This window comes from Homalodisca vitripennis, chromosome 3, assembly GCF_021130785.1.
Source record: "Homalodisca vitripennis isolate AUS2020 chromosome 3, UT_GWSS_2.1, whole genome shotgun sequence".
Lineage (NCBI taxonomy): Eukaryota > Metazoa > Arthropoda > Insecta > Hemiptera > Cicadellidae > Homalodisca > Homalodisca vitripennis.
This window is the reverse complement of record NC_060209.1, coordinates 154,677,362-154,701,346: the sequence shown is the minus strand read 5'-3', so window position 1 is coordinate 154,701,346 and position 23,985 is coordinate 154,677,362. Positions and strand designations below refer to the sequence as shown.

The 23,985-nt window shown below is 32.8% G+C and overlaps 1 pseudogene; it reads right to left on the bottom strand.

Moving 5' to 3' along the window:
- Positions 1-23,985, bottom strand: part of LOC124358414 — a 230,551-nt pseudogene that overhangs the window by 51,965 nt on the left and 154,601 nt on the right.

Below are 23,985 nucleotides of genomic sequence, written 5' to 3'. Positions count from 1 at the left end.
TCCATAATGCTTTCCTTCTACATGTAAATAAGATACACTGCATATCCTTACAAGATTTTTACAACTTGTTGCTTTGAGAAAACAGGAATGCCAACTGTCATTGGCTTTCTTTCCGTAACATACCTCCTTTACGAGTATCTGAAGTACAAGTTGTACTTTAAATTGGCAAAGGCGCTGGATTAACTAGTATTTAAAGTTTGGAATGTTGGCAATAGAGTTCTTCCTGTCTCATGTTGGCCGCATTAGAGCACATAAATGTGACCTGAAAAACAACTTTGATGTTTGATTACCTCGTTCTGGCTATGTGGAAACTAGGCTACGTCTCATTCATGCTTGTTAAAACCTGCGCCGGTTTTGTCTGATAAAAATAGATGAGCAATTACGCGCTGACAAGTTACTGTGAGACTAGCGATAGAAGCCGCTATACACTTTGCTCAATTTTTTAACCATTGCGGGTATGTGTGTGGTGGTATCTATCCTGGTCACGCTTTTAGCAGTGTTTTTAAATGTAAATTAGAAAATCCATACAAGTTCTATCTTACGTGATATTTGAATAGAGCAAATTCGAATAACAGAAGGAGGTTTTGATTATTTCACTCGTAAATTTGCTGGTTTTTGTTGTTCTAATCTATAACGGAAACAATTTGGGAATCCAACTACACTTCTTTTAGTTTTTTCGATAATTTTAACGGAATAGACGATTACTGACGTGAGGCACCAAAATGTTCAGCAAATATCAGTAACAATCCAGCATTGTAACGTACAAGTTTTGGTGCTGAAAATTACACCGAATCTTATTACAACGAATATAGAATTCATAAAAATACTTAATTAAAATAGCTCTTCACATTTTCAGTTTATTACATTATAAATGTAACATTCAGGAGATTATTAAAAAAAAACTGAAATAATCAGAACGATGTGTAGTCAACCATGTATTATTAATTTTCACTTATTGGTTTCCATATTAAACTGGCGCTATTGTTGTTTTCATAGTTTATATCCTCATTTAATTAGTTCTGCACGTGTAAGAGGCTGCTGTCGAATGGATTTAATTATTTCATAAATTAAATAAAACGTAATATGTACAGTTTATTCAGTATTGGTATTAAATAGAATTACCACTAATCAAAAGTTGTGTTGAACTCGCGAGCACACAGTTTCAATCCAAATAAAGAGTTGCTGTTAATTAATCATTCCATCATGTTATTAGTTTTTGTGGTTATCGAGTTTTAAAATTTCAGTCTGTTTTGATACACGACACTTTATTTCATTACAATACTTTTTATAATATGTGCACACCATTTTATGGACTTTACATGTGTAGGATTAAAGAGCACATATTATAAAGGCGTTTGAGAAAAAACGTATCAGGAAAGTATTATAGTAGGTCCTTTTATTAAGTAATTTATTCTTAGGAAAATTTTAGATGTTATAACACAAGCTGGAATTTTATATTTTTAGGTAAACTTATCTATTATGTATAACAACAAATCTTACTCACATATTGGCATCCACCATAATCATAACCTTAACCTCATACTTAACCCGTTTTACATACTAGGCCTATAATCAACTTTACATAACTGCTATAATTTGGAAAGGGGATTGTAATCTAACCCAACATACTTCACGTAAGGTATCTCCATGGATCATCTAGTAACTTTACTTCTTACCATTTCTTAACCTTGGTATAGTTTTGGATAAAATTGCGATTATAGCGTTTCCTAAGAACTCCAAGATGCCACCGTGGCTACGTGTATCTAGAGCTGATTCGGCGCCATATCATGATGGTGACACATTGATTGTATTAGGTAGTTTCTGGAAACTACTGCAGAAATATTCTTAACCTGTGCCAATACCTTTGATAGTGAAAACCTGATTACGACACCAGACGGAGCTGGCTTGATGTATCCATGATAGTAGAGGAAAGGTAAGTGGGTAGCGAAGGTCGCGATAGATTTGCGTTTCGCTCTATGACCGCATAAAAAAGACCCTCGCAAAATTAAGCTTTCTTTATAAGTTTATCTTCAAAGAGGTCCTTATTATACCTGTATCATAATGTGCACATAGTTCAAGTCGTGTTCTTTGAGCTCTTTAACTACGGTATTAGAAGATAACAGATATTTTCAAACAAATCTCCCATGGAGCAGGGTAACAACTGATTCCGCAAGCAGTTGAACTGTTAGTTCTTACACAATGTGATGGTGATCGATCTTGACATTTTACTTTCGAGACAGAGGCTGTCCTTAATACTTGCTTATTTTTATAATTTGACACATTTGTTACCACAAACTAATGAACACAGGAACTCTACCTGCGTTATTAGAACCAGTGCACACACATCGTTCCCTTCTTTTCCAGACATTTTTAAGTACAACAAATGTTCTTATACCATTGTCCAAGTAATATCAGATCAAACGATAGTTTTATTTAATGACATTTGATGCGAACAGTGATCATGACTACGGTGAAAACCTCGTTTACGTGGCCAACCAACTCGGCACGTGACTTTCTAATGTCTTTTTTCTTGAGTATAGGCCTACTTGTTGGGAGTATTACAGTTGATTCAGGGTACTCCAAGGGAAACAGTATACATAACGATTATTAGTTCTATTTGATATTTTGAAACAGTATGTTGAACCATAAAGTACCCTCTGTCTACCACTTCTCGTGCAGAAATGTAGTGAATACTTGTACTCTAAAGTCACGAGAAAGGGGATTTTCAGAATAAACAGTTTATCTCAATCCGGGTGATGGCTTTTCCACACTCGTCTATATACCAATCTTTAAAGCAATGTGGTGAAGGCAAAAAAACAAGAGGGAACTCCCAAATCTGGTTGTAACGTCCTGCTGAGCAGCGCAAACACCTGATACCCGATACGGCTGAGCCACGGTGGGATATATTGGAGCACAACAAAGACTAAAACTAATGGTCCAATTATACCATCTGACATTGTAAATCAGTCAATCCATTGTAATTGGTTCATTAGTTTAATTAGAGGAGAGCAGGCGCTGCAGTTCGACACACATCGATCATTTCTTGCCGCGCGGAGTACCGTCGCGTAGCGCGTAGTCTGGAGCTTTCCGTCACATCGCGTCGAGTCACGTCGTCTGTAACTTCGCAAACCATTGACAGACAACATTATATAGCTACGGGCCGATACACTCACCACATAATTTACTCCTTAACACTCATAATGCATCTTAATATATTTTTGGAGTTTGGAGCAATATATTCTCTTATATTTAATTTAAAGATCGAGTGTTTGTATTTAGTGTTATTACTGTTTCATAGGTTTAATCGCAAATACAACACAATTATGTACAAAAGTAACGTTCATTTTTTTACCATTCATGAAACAAGATTGTTTAAAACTCTATTGCAAAGTTTATTTCGATACAAACTCCATTTATGTATTCAATAATTGATCCTACTTATTGGCCTAATAACTTGTTCTGGTTTATCACAAATAACACATTCTAAAATCTATTATTTTGACTTGTTTTGTTCTTGGTTTTTAGTAAAATTTGGGACTTATTCCGCATGTAAATAAAAGCCCCCAAAAACTAACTTTTTAGGTGCAATTTATAAATAGTTATTCTTTTGTTTCACTTTGTCAAGGAATGATCAAATTGGAATTGATTAATTACGTAATATTCTTAAATAATGTATTCGTCAAACATAAAATAGTTTTGAAAAATGTTGGTGCTAAAATAATTTATATCTAAAATAAAATTAATCCAGTGCTTCTTAATTTTTGACACTTTGTCAAGGCGTAATAATTCAGTCCAATGACGACTCGGTTATTTTAACGATTAATATCCTGCTATTTAAAGACGATTTCCTGCTTCACTGATTGACCAAGTAATTACAATATTGACCAACATTGTCTGCCATTTAAAACTAAATTTTTGACGTGTTACAGCTTAAAATGAAATGGACTGTACCGTACACAGCTATAAATGATTTATTTCTGCAAGAGGCTTCTACTCATATTTTTTAAAATTAATGAAACAAGATTTATATTTCTTTTGACAATCGTAACCTTCTTTAATGTTTTCGAAGGTAAAGGTTAGTTGCACCACCAGGCTCTGTCGAGTTAAAGTTTACAAAATAGTATAGTATACATTTTTTGTATACCACAAAAACTAATATTGGGTCTTTCAGTACACCATCAAGGGAGCGCTTATTTTGTCTCTCGTCATTTACCGACTTTATTATACAAAGTCAGACAGTGGTCAGCTATGTATTCCTAAAATAGAAGTGGTACAAAGCATTTTCTCAAGACCAAAGGATTTTAACACTTATTACACAATTAGTTTGTGTACTATTATTATTTTCGCAAAGTGTATGCTTTGAGAGATTAGTTGCACCCACCAGAGTCTGTGAGTTAAAGTTTACAACACATACCCTGTATTAATAGTAGTACATTTTTTGTATAACAAAAACTAATATTGGTCCGCCAAGTCTTTAAACCTCATCAACTTTACCACTTAAGAACCTCATAAAATGGGTAATTTAACACCATACTGACTCTTGATAACCAGTCAATTTATACAAAACCTCAGAATCCCTTAGTCGAACTTTATCATGTAGAGATTTCATAAAGTGATTGTTATCAAAGCACCTCTGTTGATAGGTAACTTCAATCTATGTAAGAGGTTATTCCTCCTCCATGGTGGTACTATACAGTATCTACTTACCAATCTATTTCTTAATAAATATGGTGTTATGAAAATTTCCTTGTTCGTGTCCATGAGTGGCAACTATAAAATACACCATAACTTCTGCATGATAAACATCACTAATATCAATCCCTGTGATTAATCAACTCTCTGGTGAATATTATACACCATGCTGACTTGATAACTTGTTCCTAGTCAAACATTTAATAGAACCTCAGTCATTAAATTACAACTGGGTAAGAAACAATGGGCAATTTAAAACACTTTTGATTGATAGCATTAACCGGTTGAACTTAAGTTCATTTATAATACCCAATAAACCTCAGTCAACTTTACCACTTAAGAGATCTCATAAAATGGCATCATTTAACACCATGATTGACTTGATAACGGTCAATATAGCCCTAGTCAAACAACAATAAAGCTTGGCTTTTGTCACTTCACCATTAAAATAAGTTGGTAATTAAAATGGGCAATTAATTACACATGATTGACTTGATACAACAACCATGCAACTTTATCTCCTACTTTGTCCAACGACCCAAGATATCCTCATTACAAAGTTAATATAACATTATGCTTGAAAATGACTACAGTTTACAATTTCTCAATAAATAATTACTTTAGTTTTATACATTAAAATGCTCAAAGTCACTAATAAAAATATAAGCATTACATGTTGCATTTTCCTACTTAAAACACACAGCGAATCCTTAGTCAACTTTATCATGTGAAACTTTTATATAATAATAAACCTAACAGTAATATTATTTTTTCTAGTGAAAATAAATTTGTAGGAATTGTGCGATAATCTCTTTACAACATATGAGTGATGTGATGGTAACCTTTAGTAAAGTAGGTTATCGAACTTAGCCAAACGAGACAATATTTCTATTATGACAAGATGTTTAAGAGCACAATGATGTCCTGCTGGATTTTGTCTGAGTCAGGAAAAATACTTAAGTATTAACATTTTCACAATTGAACTGCAAACAAAGACAAAAATGTTATAAAATCGTGAAAATAATACCTTGATGTAATAGATACATGAGATAATTCATGCAACTCGAAATTGAAGCCAATCATTTGAAATTGAGTCCTCCAATTACCAGCTGTGCAGTGTCGTATAGCAACATATTGACCGGTAACTATCAAGTTAAATGGCAGCCCTAGTGTTGGAAGCTAAGTGTTTGGATCTCGAAACTGACTAAAATAATGCCCTTTACCTTCAGCACATAAGTATGGTTTGTCTCCGAGTAAACTAATCCAAACATTAGAACAAAGACAAAGAACTAATATTTTCATAAATTAACAAAGAAGTTTTTGCGATATTTAAAATAAAAGCAGGTTTACAAATTATTATTACCACATCCTGCATATGTTGAGTTTATCGTGGAAAACTTGTTTCAAATACTTTGTTAACACGAAAAAACTGATATTCTTTAGGGCACTAACAAGTTAAAACTGGTAAATTTATTATGCTGTATGACTATATGTAAATGTTACACTTTACTTCTAAATTTTCTATGATTTTGAATAGTTTTCATAATATTTAATGATTGACTCAAAACCCTATTTATAAAAATATAAAAACATTACATGTTGCATTCCAACTTAAATAGTATGTAACAGGTAATTTTTTATTATGTTTGAAACTTTTATATAATAAATAAAACCTAACAGTAATAATTATTTTTTCTAGAGAAAATAAATTTGTAGGATGTGCGATAATCTCTTTACAAACATATGTGTGAGTGATCAGATGGTACATTTAGTAAAGTAGGTCATCGAATTAGCCAAACGAGGACAATATTTACAGAGTTTTATGACAGAGTTTTTAAGAGCACAAGTGATTCTGCAGGATTTGTCTGGTCAGGAAAATACTTAAGAAGAAACAGTTTCACATTTGAACGGCAACAAAAGATAAAATGTGTATTAAATCGTGAAAATAATTTCTTTACCTTGGATGTTATTAGATACATAAGAGATTTACATTATTTAATTGGAAGAGCAGTAAATTGAAGCAGCTTTAAATTGAGTCCCCAATCACCCTTAGCTGTGCTAGGTTATTTGTATATCAGATAACAAAGCACAATTATCCTGACAATTCGGTAATTACACTTACTTGAACAAAAGGCCCCAGTCTTTATTTTGTTGGACTGACTAAAATAATGCTCTGGACCAGCACACCTTGTATGATTTATCTCCGATGTAACTAATAAAACCAAACATAATAATAAAAATCAATAATTATAAAACACTTTAATATTTTATAAATAAAATAATTTTTGCGATATTTAGGGAAATTTAAAGGCAGGTTTTAAAAGACAATCTGCTTTTATTACCTCCTCCAAAAAGGAGTTTACACTAGTGAAAACTTGTTTCAAAGCTGTGTTAAAAAGAGATCTGCAGGCTAAACGTAAACACTAGGTTTACATTGTTTTTAGGGCACTAACGAAGATCTCCAAAACTGGTAACTTCTATCTTACAGATAATATACATTATCTAAAATAGTAAATTTATTACACTTACTTGTGTACTCAATTTCTATGAAATAAAGAAAAGACAGTGATTTGAGATATTTACAAGTTATAGTTACTAGAATTAAACGGCAAAATGCTTTACAGTACAATCACACAAGTATAATAACAATGTGTATTGTACAGACATTGTAGCATTAATACGGCCTGCATGGTTTCACTACAATTTTATAACAAGACTGAGATAAAAGTATAATGAGACACATTTGAATTAATTTTTAAATACATTTTAACATTCATGATAATCGGTATTTCAATTTGTAAAATTTGATATCAGAGATGTTCGCAAAGAATGTATAGCTTGAAAACTAACAATGTTACCGAAGTGTTGTCTAGTAACTGAAAGTTGTATTTCTTTAAGCAATTTGACACGTCCATCGTTCATCTCCGCTCCTGACAGCGACGGAGTGTGGAGGGGTCACACATTATGTTACACAAAGAAATATTAAGAGACTACCTTGAGTTTTCACTGAGTTTCGAGCGGTGTCGGAGGTTATTCCGTAGCCCTGTTTTTATAACAAAGCAAACATTTGTGAGGGCTCCGGGGGCCTGGGGCCGTTTTACATTATTTTTACACTTATGTGAACAAAAGCACTCTTGCACTTGATGGTCAACATTAATAATCCTTGAACAATTTATCACAATCGATTTAAAATCTTTCAATTGCACAAACCAAAATTTAATCAAGATGAAATAAACAACAATTCAGTCATGACTCAATTGAACTATTTTCAATTTTGCCACTATATTTTTGAAACATAAAATAATTTCCATTTTGATTTAATATTGTTTCGTTTAAATTAGACAATCTAGATTTTCTATTCAATAAACATGAAAAACATTTGGAACTAGTTACTGTTTAAGTGCTTTTCCAAGTAAACAGGAGATCTGCAGGCTAAAGATATTATAACTTGTTTAATATAATGTTTAAACTGTATGCATTTTAAACTGTTATTTAAAACTGTTAATTATGCTTTCAACGTTTATTGACAATAATTACCAATTGTATGTACTCACATTCTTGAATAATGAAAAAAGAAGCGTGAATTTGAGTACAGGTTAGTTACTAGAATTAATAAAATGCTTACTAGGTACAATCACAGGCAGTATAATAAGCAGCCATCCAATTGTGTTGTAGACATTGTAGCATTAACACGCCTGCATGGTTTCACTAAAGTGTGTTTTCAAGTGAGATGAGAAGTATATATGATGAATGGTGTATAATTTTTAAAACACAACTTGTTAACATTCATGAAATCGGTATTTCAATATAAAAGAAATAATGAGATGCTCGCAAGAATAAGAATAAGCTTGAAACGTCACAATGTCGATTTATGAAGTTCGTATGTACTAGAGTTCGGTGTGACGTGACGTCACAGTCTATGTAGCAGCAACGTCATTCATTATCCAAAATATGGCAGGACGGAGTGTGGAGGGGTCACAGGAGAAGGGGGTACAAAGAGACGGCAGTTTTCACTGAGTTTTCGAGCGTGTCGGAGTCTGGACTGCCGTAGCCAGCTGGAGCCGTCCCTTCACTCGGCAGAAATGCATTATTGTGGGGCTTTCCGGGCCTTTAGTCTTGCTTAATGATAACAGCTACTCTGTCAGCCAAAATATGTTGCTGGCTGTGAACACATGTTGAAACCTCAGACATTATACCTTGTTCCTTGCACACTGTCTAAAAATGGTTGATATAATCTAACAATTCTTATTACATATCTGACAGTTTTATGCATAACTCATACATTCGTTTTAACTTCCAATACGGGACTATACAATTAATCTTAACCAGTGTGGACTCAACATACAAGCAACCTAAACAAATTGTAGTTTAATAACACATATTTATATTACACATTTATGCAATGACATATACTGCTGAATTTCCACTTATCGTGTAAACAAAAATAATTTTGTTTTATGTTCTATATTTCGTTATTTGACGTAGAATTACAAAATATGTCTCAGTTAAAAATATAAAACATTGTTTAGTTTTTTTTAATTGTAATGATTTTCTTTGAACTATGAAAATTTGATAAAACATATTAAATAAAAACTCAAAAGCGGTTTGAGTATGTTTTGTAACCCGAACTTTGAATAATATTATTAATGTTTTTAATTTCGGGCCAATAAAATAATTATATAAAACAATGTGTTTTAGATTATTAATTACGGCGTAAGTAGGTTGTCTGTGAACAATCTAACGGCTCGAAATTTTTGTTTAATTTTGAAATATATTATTTTTCTTAACATTTAAGAATCTGAATAAAGATAACAACAAGGGCATAATATCGACTCTGTTAAAAGGTTTTTGCTGGGAGGGCGGGGCCTAAAACTAAGGTTTGTTTCACTATGACCCGTATTGCGCCAGGCTGGAGGGGTTTCATATCCATGTATGGCGAACACACAGTATATTTTTCCGTGATTGGTATATACAACTTGTTGTCCACACAGGTAAAGTATCGGGCCCAATACAAGAAAAACCTCCGCCAACCATTATTATGAAGGACATAGCTTATTAAAGATCTTCAAGAAATTTCCAATTATATACCGTGATAATAAAAAGATTACAATTCTCTCCTTATTGGCCAAACTCTGTTCAACATGTACTAATAAGTTGCAGTTTGTTAAGGAAGACATTTTCCTTTCTCAGTGTATAGTCTAAATCTGGTAACATGTGATCCATATGAAAATACTGTAAATGTTTAATATAACAACCTTTATTCAAATTGTTATGTTTTACAAGGCATTTCTCACAATTAAAGAAGAGTACCAGAAAACAAGACTCTATTTTTAATTTACTTATGCTACTTCATAAATTTCCGAGCATTTTTTGATTCGTATACAATTTTGTATGTATAACAGTGGCTCACTACTCAACATACAAGCAACCTAAACAAATTGTACTTTATAACAATTATTTATATTACACAAAATTTATGCAATGACAAACCTACTGCAGATTCCTGAAAGTTGACTGCAGACATTATAAGTAATTTTAAAACCGCTTTATATTTTAAGTTTCGTTATTAGACGTAAATAGAAAGGTTTGTCTCAGTTAATAATTATATTTTTTTTTTTTTTTATTGTAATGATTTTCCTTTTGAAACTATGAAACTCTGATAAAAACATATTATATAAATCAAACCTAAAGCGGTGGTAATAATATACAATTATCTGGTAACGAACTGATTAATTAAAAATATTATTAATGTTACAATAATTTCGGGTTCAATAAAAAAAGTTCAATTCGATTAAAACAATTTATTTGGATTTTAATTAAATATACAAGTGAGTAAAACAATCTAACGGCTCGAAATGTTTGTTAATTTTGAAATAAAATTATCGTTTTTGTTTTTTTCGTAACATTTAAGATCTGAGATAAAGATAAAACACGGAGTAAGTTAGTAATCGACTCTGTTATGAGGGAGTGTTTTTGCCGGGAGGGCGGGGGCCTACCTGTAGGTTACCGACTTGCCTTCGTATGTGCGCCAGGCTGGAGGGGTTGTATAGGCCAATGCGCCAACTACAGTACTCCGTAGAGGATCTTTCACTCACACATCATAGAAGCGGTCCCCCACACAGAAACCTGCGCCAATAAAAATAGGAAGATAAAATTTTAAAGATTGTAACAAAAATTCGGATACATGGATCAGCTTTCTCGCTGACAATTCCTCCTTATCAAAATTATCAACGTAACTTTTTCCTGTTGAAAACGCTAGTAAAATGTAACTATAAAACATTATTTCGAAATTTATTTGTCAGTATTTTAAAAAGGAACCAATAGATCCAACATATTTAATTTGATGTCTTAAAATTGCACGACATTGGCTTCACTTAAATCGGAGAAGGAACCAGAAAATGATTTTCGCAGTCTGTTTTCACTCCTACAGTTTTTCAGAACACAGGAGATTACAGACTCTATTTTGCATTAGTATTTACCAAGTCTACGGTGTAAAAATACACAGGCATTTTTTTCATTCGTAACAAGTTAGTATGTTAACTGTACCACTCCACTACCTTAATACCTACAAACGCTCAACGCTGAAAGAAGTAAAAAATGTCACAGGAAAGCTAGCAAAAAAATGTTACTAAAGGAAGCGGGAGCCATAAAAAATTAACTATATGTGTTGTTTTTTTTATTATTTTATATAACAGAAAACTCACAATTAAATTCACTCATAATTTCAATATTGGACAATTTTGAGTTTTCTTTTAAAGAAAATATAGAAAATAGTTTTTCCAATAAAAAGACGCTTCTCCTTCAATGAAATATATGTTTGTATTATAGTTTACTTAGACATGAATGTATAATATTAAATTAAGACTTTTAAAACTAAAGGCAACAGAAAAGCAATACACATGATTTTTTCCCTGCTCTGTAACAAAGTAATATATTGTTGCACCAGGAACACAAAACGATTACAAATATACCTGTTTATAAGTTTAAACTAATTTAACTTTTTCTACACCTCTTGCTTTAGTTGTATACCAATCGTCTCTTGATTACTGCAAGCACATACCTGTGATTGCACTGCTGACAGGCGAAAACATTCGAGATGGAAAACGTTGCTCTTGGCTCTCATTACCATCTCGAAGGCTGGGATCACTTTGTTGCAAGCGGCGCAGTAGCCCGTCGTTCCAAATAACCTGAAAACAAGCATTTTCGTCATCTTCAGTAGATCAGACTGCTTAAAAGTTCAGTAGAAAATACATTTCAAAGCATTCAGAATTTTTTAAGCTAATATGTTAGTTAAAAATGTTTTTGAGATAATTATGAAATATTCATTGAAATTCACACTACTTTACTTTATCACCAAATGAAATTATATGCCGACTAGAGCCAATCGTGCTTCACAGGATTAAATATTCCGATCAACTTTTATTTGCAAAGGAAAGTTTTTCAGGCTTTTAGGCTAATGATTATAATCAAAGTGTTTCAGTGCATACCACTTATATATATATTATATTATATTCATTATTTATAATATTTATATATATTTATAACACAATTAGTCTTGAAATATTTCGGCCTCACTGTGAAGACCCCAGTGAAATCTCTATGTTATGGTAGAAAGACATCCTACCACAACAAGGTCATAATATTTCAAGACTCAAATTGTGTTAACTAAGTTTCGGCACAGTGTGAACTGAAGGAATTTGATGATACAATTATTGGTAAGTGATTCTATTTTGCGTAAAATCGTGTGCACCCCTGTGCTCTTGGTTGATATTCTTCCTTTTTCATTCTAAATTCTTTACCAAAGTGTTTTGATCCAGATTCCATCACAAATGTCATATTACAGAGTACTTATCACTACAATTACCTTAAATAGTCCCTTTTGCAGAGTATCAGGTTTGCTTTTGTGTACAGTGTAGAGCCCACCTCTCCCAGTCTGCAGTCGCAGCAACCACACTTGAGGCAGTCTTCGTGCCAGAAGAGGTCTAAAGCCTTGAGCAAGAATCGCTCGGTGATCCGCTTCCCGCAGCCCGCACACTCCTTCATATCTCCCGTCGTTACACCTCCAACACGTTCCACCCCACCTCCACCTTTAACATCAGCACTTCTGGCCTTAGCAAACACAAACTCCTCACATAGAGACATTTTATATTTGTTACACAATCTGTCAAAGAGCTAGGATTGCTGACATTCCCCTGACTAACCAGATCATGTACTGCAAATTAAATGTGCCTTGATTCACGGTGAATACGTTCATCAATCTGAATCCAGAGACAGGAATAATGTTCCAACTCAGGAAAATAACTGACGTTATATCAACTGCTTTAAAAGGTCTGTGTCAGACAAACCACCAAGCTTCCTGATAGAATCCCACATTGCAACAGCTAATATCCAATTAATATCCCAGAACGCTGGGAAATCTGAAATTGCTGGAGCTTAAGTTATAAGTCCTTCTGAATCTGATATGTACTTCTGAATGTGGGCAGATTTCTAGATGAGGGCGATATTCAATAAAATCGTTGGCGATTACCAATCAATGTGATATTGTGAACATAAGTAAACAGAGATATTATTATGTAAACAGTGTAGTACGATTTTGTTGTTTAAACAATAAGTTTCAGTACACGAAATCTTTCATTACCGGAAGAGATCATCCACATTAACACTAATAAAAGTATGTAATAAATCACAGATACAGGGTCTAACCAAGAACTTACAGTATGAACATAAACAGTACGTTTTCTGGCATCACTGACTATTAAACATTCCATTCAGTTTCGATGCATAACTAGTTGAATTAAATATAAAATAATAAATCTGGAATTTAATCAATAAAACTGCCAAAACAAGAATAATTTACTAAACCTAATGTTGACTTTGTAGATGATACAGTGGTAGTAAAAGTCATTACTTGGATTGTATTCACTTGGGTACTCTAGATGTAGACTTGAATAAGGAACAAACCGTATCTCAAATGCAAGAATTAATAACTTTATTAATATGAATGTGGATTTGTTTTAAACTATAGTTCATTCGATTGAAGGCCTTTTTTTAAGAAAGGTGGTTTTCCTAAATCCAATAATTTTTGGTTTATAAAAAAAAACAAATACCTGCGGTGACGTTATCCGCCGTGCTGAGCATTTCCAGCGCGGTCTGACCCTTGACCTCCAGGGGTGCCCTCCCCTTCATCTCCTGATATCCATGTTTCATCGAGACTCCTCACTTCTGTAACAGAGTATCAACCATTACTGTAGCAGCGCAGTTTGCAGAAATACTACAGCTTTCCTTTGTTTGTGACCACATTTGCAGAACGTAGACATGGGCGTGAATTATGAGCTCTGTAATACTATACTTGTGTGTAATGTCCCGCGCGCAATTCAGACATTCGCTATAGCTTTACAGACTTACTTGATAATATAGACTTTTATGCAACCTAATAAATGTTATATATTGTAAACAACCAGTGAATCCTAAGTGAAAATTTGTAAAAACATATCTCTTCCTACCTACGAAAATTTATTTACCAAGCTAAGTGTTGGCTTTATTAAAATTCTTACTTCGTCAACATGCAAGAAATAACGAATCGACATTGAAAATATGTTTATATTTTGAAAATCAATATTTCGTTGTTCTATTTTAAAGTTTCTAATTATAACTCACTAACTGATTTTATTTTAACTCAAAAAGTGGATAATTCACAGATATTCATTCATTTATGGCTAAACCCTTTGTATGTTATAAACTATGTAATTAGAGCCGTATTTGTGGTTGAAATATAAAGAATATATGCAAATGTACATAAAACTAAATAAATTTTATAAGATATAGATAAACAATAAAACATTAAACACACAATAAACATGTACGCCTCGTGGATTTTAGGGATATTTATGACGTATTATGACTTAGAATTTGCAAATTAATTTTAAATCTATATTTAAAAAATTTAAATAAACTATTCTGAATATTATCTCTAATTTTGAGTACAAATTAAAAATACTTTAATTGTAAAATATCTTAATTTTATTAACATACGATGTTATTATATTATAAACATAGTATTGGCTTAGTTGGTCATGACAAAATTAACAGCTGGCGAGCCTTACAGGTGAATAAAATTAATTTTAACTTATATTTTAAGTTTACACTTTAAGATTTGTCTAGAGTGGAAATTACAAGAGAGTACGTTATTGCTTACTTAATTTAATTCCTACAGTATTTGATATTGGTAACTTTGTTACAAGTGTAACATTTTATGAACATCCAAATCTGACTTGATGCCTCAGTGTCAAATCACAGCGAGAAAGAAAAGGAATTATCATGGAAAGTGCCAAGAAATTTGCTCATCATACATGTATTTAATTTAGAATATAAGGTTCTAAGCAATTAAACTGGCAACATGCTGAAATCCATCGTTAAGATATTTGTGAAAGTCATAAAACATTAAATGGGTTTCTCACAACATTATAAGCTTTAAAGTAATAAATGACATTCAAACAACGTTTTTGTATATTCATTGAGTACACGACTCATTTTTGAACAATTATCCTCAGACATATAAGAGACACATGATGAAAAGTGCTTGTATGTTTTGCCAAGGTATAATACTGAACATCTAATTATTGTTCAGAATATAAAAGTTTAAAATAACCATAATCGAGTTTCAATTTTGAATGTAATTAGTGAAATAGGTATAATATTGGAAATACGTCTCAACTCAGTAAAATTGCTTTGGAAATACAAATTACTATAGTTGAAACAAATGCGACAATCTTAAAACTGGATATTCTGAAAAGTAATTATACAAACAAGTATTTATAAGTTCTAATATTGAAATTATGGGCTTTTAAAGAATATAATCAGATACATGTAATGACAAACCCCGCTCTGAGCACAGTATAATGCTGAGTCTTCAAATCAGAAATGATAAAAGCAATTACACATAATTGATGACATGTCAAACACGTCGCGTCTGTCCGGACATTACGTAATGATGTAACCAATGAACCACGGTCGAGTTGATTACGGAGTTGTGTTGTGTAATGGACCCATTGCTAATGGATAATTTGGCGTGACATTCGAGTGAGTGTGCGCACTCATTTATAATGTCCACAGATTACTCTCATTACCTGAGCTGCCGCGACCACTTCTCATTGCCATGACCGCCCTTCGTTTACAATAATCACGGAGCCGCGAATGGGCACGATAAACAACACGAGCTGTTTCTTGTGTAACGAAAATAATCGTTAAATGACACCGAATTGGCATTAATGCGTTGCAGAGTTTTGTGCAATCTCTAAATAAAGATCCATCTGGGTGGGATCCAAGTGGGTGAAGGGTTGGCTCCTACCAAGGGATGTTCAGAATTTTGAACCAAATAATACGTCTTTAACAACAAGAGTACTGATATACTTCAACAATATAAATAATGTCGAAGGGGACACCAAACATCTTTCACCTTTCATCAGCATTGTCACTTACCCAGAATATTCCACGGTGTATTGTTGGGTGATTCAATTATCAGGCAAATTTCCTTTCTTATTCGAAACCAGCCCTTCCTTATCATTACCGATTATTTTACAGGTGACCAATATAATTTAAAGACTTTCAGAAAGCTGGCTTCAAAAAATTAGTATTTTAACTCAAACAAATTACTATTTTTAAAGGTTTTCGGTTTTTCAGATGTAAAATATTTCGATTCTCTGTAGAGAGCCATCGTTAGACAATTAGTGCATAAATTTAAATATTATAATATTGTTAACAATTTTTAGTAGCGGTTTTAAGCCGATAACCTTAATGATTGTATGTCTAAAATTAAAATTAAAACTAATTAGGTTTAGTTTAGGCGATCACAAGTATCTTTAATTTTGTATTACTGTAATAATCACGTTAAGCAAAAAACATATGTAAAGTTGCGTGCAAACAATATGCAAACATTTACAAAGCTTAGAATTTGTTAGGTGACATTTTGCTTTGTTCAGTTGTTTTTACTTACGTAGCCAATTTTTGTTTTAAATTTCACGATTTTTAACGGATTGCATAAATGTAAAAAAGGCTAGTGAAATTTTTGTATTATCAAACTCACATTTATACGAAACGAGTTTATGCTATGAATTTTAGCTCCCTGAACTCATCTAACACTGGTCATGAAACGAAATTAATCAAATTAATTAATGTTTATGTAGAAGTGAGTCGTGTTATCCTTGATTAAATTATGTATAATAAATGTATGTTTATTAATATGTAACAAAGTCCAAAATAACGTTTATATAAAACAATGTCGAACGTCTCAATTTCTATCATAACAACTAAACAATATATTCGATGACCAATCCAAATCAATCCAGCTCTTTAAATTGAGTTTACAGTATTAGAAAGACTTTTAAATCTTTATGCAGCCAGGAACATAGTTTTGTAAAATTATAACAACAATTAATTTTGCCCTATGATAGATGCCTCATACAAATGCAATCAATATAAAAAGTATTTATAATATTTCCTTTTACCGATAATGCATGTGGTTGAATGTTGGTAAGTTAATTGTGTGAATGTTGAACCAGTGAATGTTGTGTGGTTAATTGTAAGTAAAATACATCCCACACAAGAAAAATATGAGAAAGTGTGTTTACAATAACAGTTTCAGTCAGTTTTAATCAGTGGACTGTAAAGGGCAAGCTGTGAAATGTTGGGCAAAGCCATAATTTAGCCAGAGGTTCTCTAGCTACATCAATGTACATCGCAAACTGAAATAACCTACAGCCTAGAGATGTTATTTCGTTAATCGAGATTTTTTAATAACTCGTTTTGTTATTTCCAAAGGTAAGAAAACAAAACGATCATAATAGAATATTCTTTCATGAATTATAAAAAAAGTAAAAGAAATACACCTTTCTGCATTTTAGTGTTATATACTTTTAAAATTTTGAAGATAAATCGAATGCTAATTTGTCATGCATGATTTAATACATTTTTAATTTCTTATTTTTAAATTATTTGCTATTTTTTATTTGAAAACACTAATATACATATTAAATTTAAATTTAATAAGTTACAGTATTTACGAAGGAACGCTTTTTATTAGTCCTCTTTCATTGCATAAATGACAAAGCGGAAGAAGATATCTAAATTTCTTTAGCTGTCCACGGTTTATTCCTTTTATTGTAAAAAGTGAAAAATAAAACGAACATATATCTGAATTATTAACACATGTCTAAATATTTGTCTTAAAAAGTAGTATTGAAAATTATGTAATTTGGTATGAATTTAGTTTAATGGATAATAGGGTTTGAGACAATATTCCTAAATTGGATTTTAACAGTTGATAAACACATACAAAATAAATTCAGAACTGGAGTATGCAGCAAAGAGGGTTGGTTCAAATATGTGGCCTGCGAGTTGCCACATCACAATAATTCTGGCAAATCATTTTTGAACCGTTTTTCCTCAAAATTTTTCGAAATCTATATTTTTTAATTATTCTGAGTGAGTACTGGCGTAATCCAATTTGGGGGAGAAAGTTTTTATTAAAATCAATATACTGTTTTCACATTGATTTTTGCACACGCAAATTTCTTTTGGTTTTTCTACAAATTAAAAAATAACAAAATATTAACCTTTCGATTGTCTTTCAACTTTAAGTATTAAAAGAAAAAAATATGCACTCATTAATAATGGATAATAAACTTTATATATTCATGAACATTAAAAAATAGTTGTGAATAATAACTTCATTTATTGTGCAACATTTATTGAACAAGTACATTGGTAGCGGACAAAAAAATGCTTGTCTCCAGTATTATATGGCGTTCAAATGGAAAAGTGCCATATGCTTCAAGACGGAAAATCGATTTGGTAGGAAAAAAATATAAACGGAAAGTGAGTGCAACATTTCAAATGTACAAAAAGTGTTATTTCGTTCCACAGCCAGAGACCTAATCTTGCGGCACTAATGTAGACTACAGGAGTTCACACGGGACTATACGCCGCGCCGGCCTATCTGCCGGTCTGTCCAGAGGTTTGGATCAGATTATGGTCCCAAGAAGTAGGTTACTCAAGTTAAATAAATATGTTAAACATATATAAAATATGAACATTCAATCCTACATTAAACTAGGGTATATTCGCTCGTAGTGATATTCTTGCCAACTTCCAATTACTAGGAAATGTGAATGTGTCTTCTTTTCATCTTTATGCAACTCCAACAGGATTCCGATGAGATATTGAGTGGTCACCGTATAAATCCTGCATTGGGATGTTCTTCTGCTCCTCACAACCCCAACCTATCAAAATACATGTCAGAAGGTATCCCAAACAAGATGGTCTGATTGAAATTATAAAGCGCAGTATTTTGTGAATTGTGACTGGAACACAATTGGCAATTTTCCGGATCACTTGTTACGTCACTTCCTGTCACTTCCCATGATGCTCTTCCAGACAAGCACAGCGCTTACGTCATCCTCTGCGCCTGCTCCTACTCACGTCTTGAACGTTAACGTTATCGTTCCAAACGCACAATTTTTATGGGAAACGATTAAGTTACGAAATCATAATAAGATTTTTTACAGCAGTTTAAAAATCTAACAGGGCACTACATTCATGTAAATTAGAAGTCATGCAATTAAACTAGACTTTGATTTAAAATCTGGACACTTCAATTCTATTTCAATTATTATTAGTTCAGAAGAATTTCCAAAGTCTGAGCAAATTATTTCCAGCTACCCTAATGTAAGCAACATTTGCAATAATATGAGGAAGAGGATAAATAAAATAAGACTATAGCAAATATTGAAACTCAGAAAATAGTTTGCCTAGCTGTTATTGTTAATCATGTTTAAATACAATGATAAAAGGTACGTAGTCGAATTACTTGGACTCTGAAAATATTTATGAGCGGTAGAATAATCAGTTGCCGAACAATATTTATTATTGTGGTATCAATAAAAAAAATATGATTAATAAATTAGTTGATTAATGAATTTATATTAAAACCTCGCATTATGTATTAAGATAATCCTTGTTACAAAAAAAAAAAAAATGGAAAACGAAAATAAAACCAAACACTTCATACTGTAATGCCAAGTTAAGACTCACTCGATCCATCTTGTACTGAACATCCAATTTTACCCATCTACCAAATTAGTTAGTGAAAACTTAAAACACAAAAAAGGGTGTAATAAACGTAGGCGTGGGTAACTAACATGAAAAGACAAAATGTAGGTTTCTCTCGGCTTTTGCAAGCATACCTTTATAGTGGTCGTGTTCGCTTATGCACTAACGGTTTTCGTTGAAACAAGTACCGTTGGAATTGTAATTAAATTGGTCTAATAGTTGATGTCTAGTACATTTTTATAACTATACGAGTTGTTTTGTTATTTAACTTTAAATATTTTCGACAGACGCCATTTTGTTAATATTAAAGAAAATAACAACTATTATTTTCAATTTTATTCTATTCAATTGGAATCGTAATGAAATTGGTCTAATAGTTGGTGCCTAGTACATGTTTTATAACTATACGGGTTTTTTGTTATTTGACTAAATATTTTCAAGAGACGCTATTTTGAAAAAGATAACACAACTATTTTTTTAAAATTTCCTCTTATTTATTCAACCTATGTGCCAAATTTGGATCCCTTACCTTAAATAGGTCTAGAGATATTAACTTTTTATAAAAATTACAAAATGGCGGCTAGCGGTTAAAAGACACATTTCTTGACCAATATTCATGGGACATTGAAATGATGAATAATATCTCCCACAGAAGTTAGTAACACCCTTTTGTGAACACCCTGTATATGGTCTATGTATGTTAGATATTATATGTTAAAAGTTTTAAAATATTATTTAATACACTTAAACATACGTGTAGACAGTGTATCCAATAAAAAAATATTTAAGAAATAATGTAAGTGCTCTGAGGGGTAATGGTTAACAGGCTGCCCCGGCAAGTGAGGGATGTGGATGTGAAGTAAGTCCTGTTACTCTTGATGGCTGAAGGCATAATGATCAAAAATACGAATAAAATTAAAAAATACGGAAATAAATAAAATTATCTACACTACGATGATTAGTGATCATCCTGGAAGGGCTATAAAAACCCTGCTCACTCGTGTAATTGGAAATAAGTCAGTGACGTCATTGTAGAATATGAGCATTCACAGAATTCCAGGACAGAAATTGAGTAACAATAACGGTTATTTCAACGCTTCCCGTAACCACTGTGATTAAATGCAAAGTCGTTATCAAATGAAACTGTCCATGTCGGTGTGACGGCGCGCCGATGATTGCGACTAATGGATCTCCCTGGTCGCCCTGCCCACCCGTCCACTAGCAGCTGACACTGGCCGGCAGGATTACACTAATTGCCTTGTGTTGTCATTGCGAGCCGCCGCGCCACGGCGCCGCTCTGCGCCACACCGTCCTTATTGACACTGATACCATTTATTTTGTCCCCGGCTTTGTTTTCGCTCCGATATGGTGTCATCGATCCACGTGACTCCAGAGCCGGCTCCTGTGTTCTAGCGTACTGAAATGGATTGACATATCCCATAACATTCTTGTACACTTATCGTCTGTGCTGGCGGCCATCTTGATTTTAGCTCTGTAATAAGAATGTTAAATCTCAAACACGTAACAATTATGGGAAGTGCCTCATTTTAAAGATGTAACCAATAAGCAAGCATTCAAAAGCTTTTTTCATATTTTTACCAGTTTTTTAGAAGAACTAGGTTTTGTATTTTATCCATTAATACAAGCGTTAAATGTATAAAAACAAATCCTCCAAATGAGACATCACCAAACAAACAACTATGACCAAAAATAAGACCATAACAGTGTGTTAAAACGTTCTTAAGTGGTAAAGCTCAAGATCATTTCAGTACAGATGACTTGGAACAGTCTGTATATGTTTCATCTGGTTTCGCCAGAAACAATATTTTCACTCATCTAGACGTTTTTGTCCTCATATTTAATTAGAGTATAAATATTATTTAAACGAATAAAATATACTGAATAGCTGATAAATTGTCAGAATCAAAAACAAGTGTAACTATATCCATGAATTTGGCGGACATTAATTCTGAAGATGGTAGGCAGTAAGCTGCCTTGGTCTACGCCTCTTGGATGCAGGAAGTGTTCTGTCAATGGGTACGCTTCCTGAGCCATTCCAGCCTTGATCTGAGTAATATGTCTATCAGCAATTATAACAGGGTTGGTGCTAAAGTTAAAGCATACATCTAATTTTCTTTGTTAATACATGCTATTAAATAAAACTAATTATTAAATAGCAATATCTTAAAATACATAAAATTTCAAAACTCGAATCCAATACTTAATCGTCCTTAAGTCCATTCACTTAAGTTAATACCACTATGACAAGACTTCTTATTTATATTTTCATATTGGTATTAATTTATATAAAATTTGTATTGATATACCAGGAGGATAACCTTTAGAAACAAGAACAATTAAAACGTAAACAAATATAAAGTGTAATTGACAGTTATAGTTCAAAATTAGTATACACCTTTAATAATTCAAGTTTGACTATGAGGTTAAGATTAATAAAATCGGTTGAATCTAAATAGATAGTTTCATTTCTTTTGTTTCGCCTCTCACCATGTACGAGTAGAAAGTTTTTTTTAAATTATATTTAATATTCATGTTTTTATGAGTACAAAACTATTCAAATCTCTTAACTGACTAATAAATGGTGAAAATTTCAACAATTTAGATAGTATTTCAAAAACAGTTTGCTTTAAACAATCCGCTATTTTTATTTTTTCAATTTTATAGTATATGGTTACAAATAGTTACATTTCTAGGGAAGACATTAGTATATAAGTCACTACGCTTTTGAACGTATTTTAATAAGTGATTAAAATATTGGAATATTAGGATTTGAGCATAATATGATTCTTGTTCTAATCATTTAACATATAGAAGCGCTTCTGAACGAGAAAAAAACAGGATTATTAACCAAAAAGAGAAAAAGAGGTTTTTTAGCTTGTACTTAAGTCAAGAGCAGTTATGTTTCTTAGGTAAACGAATTTACAGTACTAACACATGTTATATGGCCTTAGATATGTCCCCGTAGTTTTATGTGTGGAAATATCAACTTGCCATCTAAAAATTTCAGTTAGACATTCCTGGGTATCTGAGGGAGAGACATGAAAACAAGATCTCAGGTTCTATCTCGCAGCTCTAGACGGAATCATATTTTAGAGTTAAAAATGTTGTGCAAAAAGCGATTTTGAAAAGGGCCATTTTCATACTTTGTTCTAAAATATTCAATACATTGTCCTCTAGCACAAATAGATAAGCATTTATCTGGTGATAAAAACAAGAAAAATATTTATAAGTATGAATTCTAATGGGAGAAGCGATCTATGTACAGTAGTTTTACTTTATCAATAATATAAACTAAATAGTATCTATTTGTGTAAACGTTAGATTTAATAAATTACTCCACATAAGTTTTTTGTAGACAAGCTTGCTTGCTGAAAACCGCATCAAAATAATATATTTATGTATGTATTTTTTTATAAAAACTAATATAGTGTTTCACGCCACCGGAAAATGTGCGCGGGCCAAAAACGTAACGTAGAACCAATAGGAACGTATTTTTGTCAAATCAGGGGATGGTGACGGAAAGATATGAGTCTGAGGCGAGGACACAAGTGAGTCGGCCAGAAACGTAACGTAGAACCAATAAGTAAGTTTTGTCAAATCAGGGGATGGTGACGGAAGGATATGAGTCTGAGGCGAGGACACAAGTGAGTCGGCCAGAAACGTAACGTAGAACCAATAAGTAAGTTTTATCAAATCAGGGGATGGTGACGGAATCATATGTCTGAGGTGAGGACACAAGTGAGCCGACCAGAAACGTTTACGTGGAACCAACAAGTAAGTTTTGTCAAATCAGGGGAAGGTGACGGAAGGATATGAGTCTGAGGCGAGGACACAAGTGAGTCGGCCAGAAACGTAACGTAGAACCAATAAGTAAGTTTTGTCAAATCAGGGGATGGTGACGGAAGGATATGAGTCTGAGGCGAGGACACAAGTGAGTCGGCCAGAAACGTAACGTAGAACCAATAAGTAAGTTTTGTCAAATCAGGGGATGGTGACGGAAGGATATGAGTCTGAGGCGAGGACACAAGTGAGCCGACCAGAAACGTTACGTAGAACCAACAAGTAAGTTTTGTCAAATCAGGGGAAGGTGACGGAAGGATATGAGTCTGAGGCGAGGACACAAGTGAGCCGACAAGAAACGTAACGTAGAACAATAAGTAAGTTTTG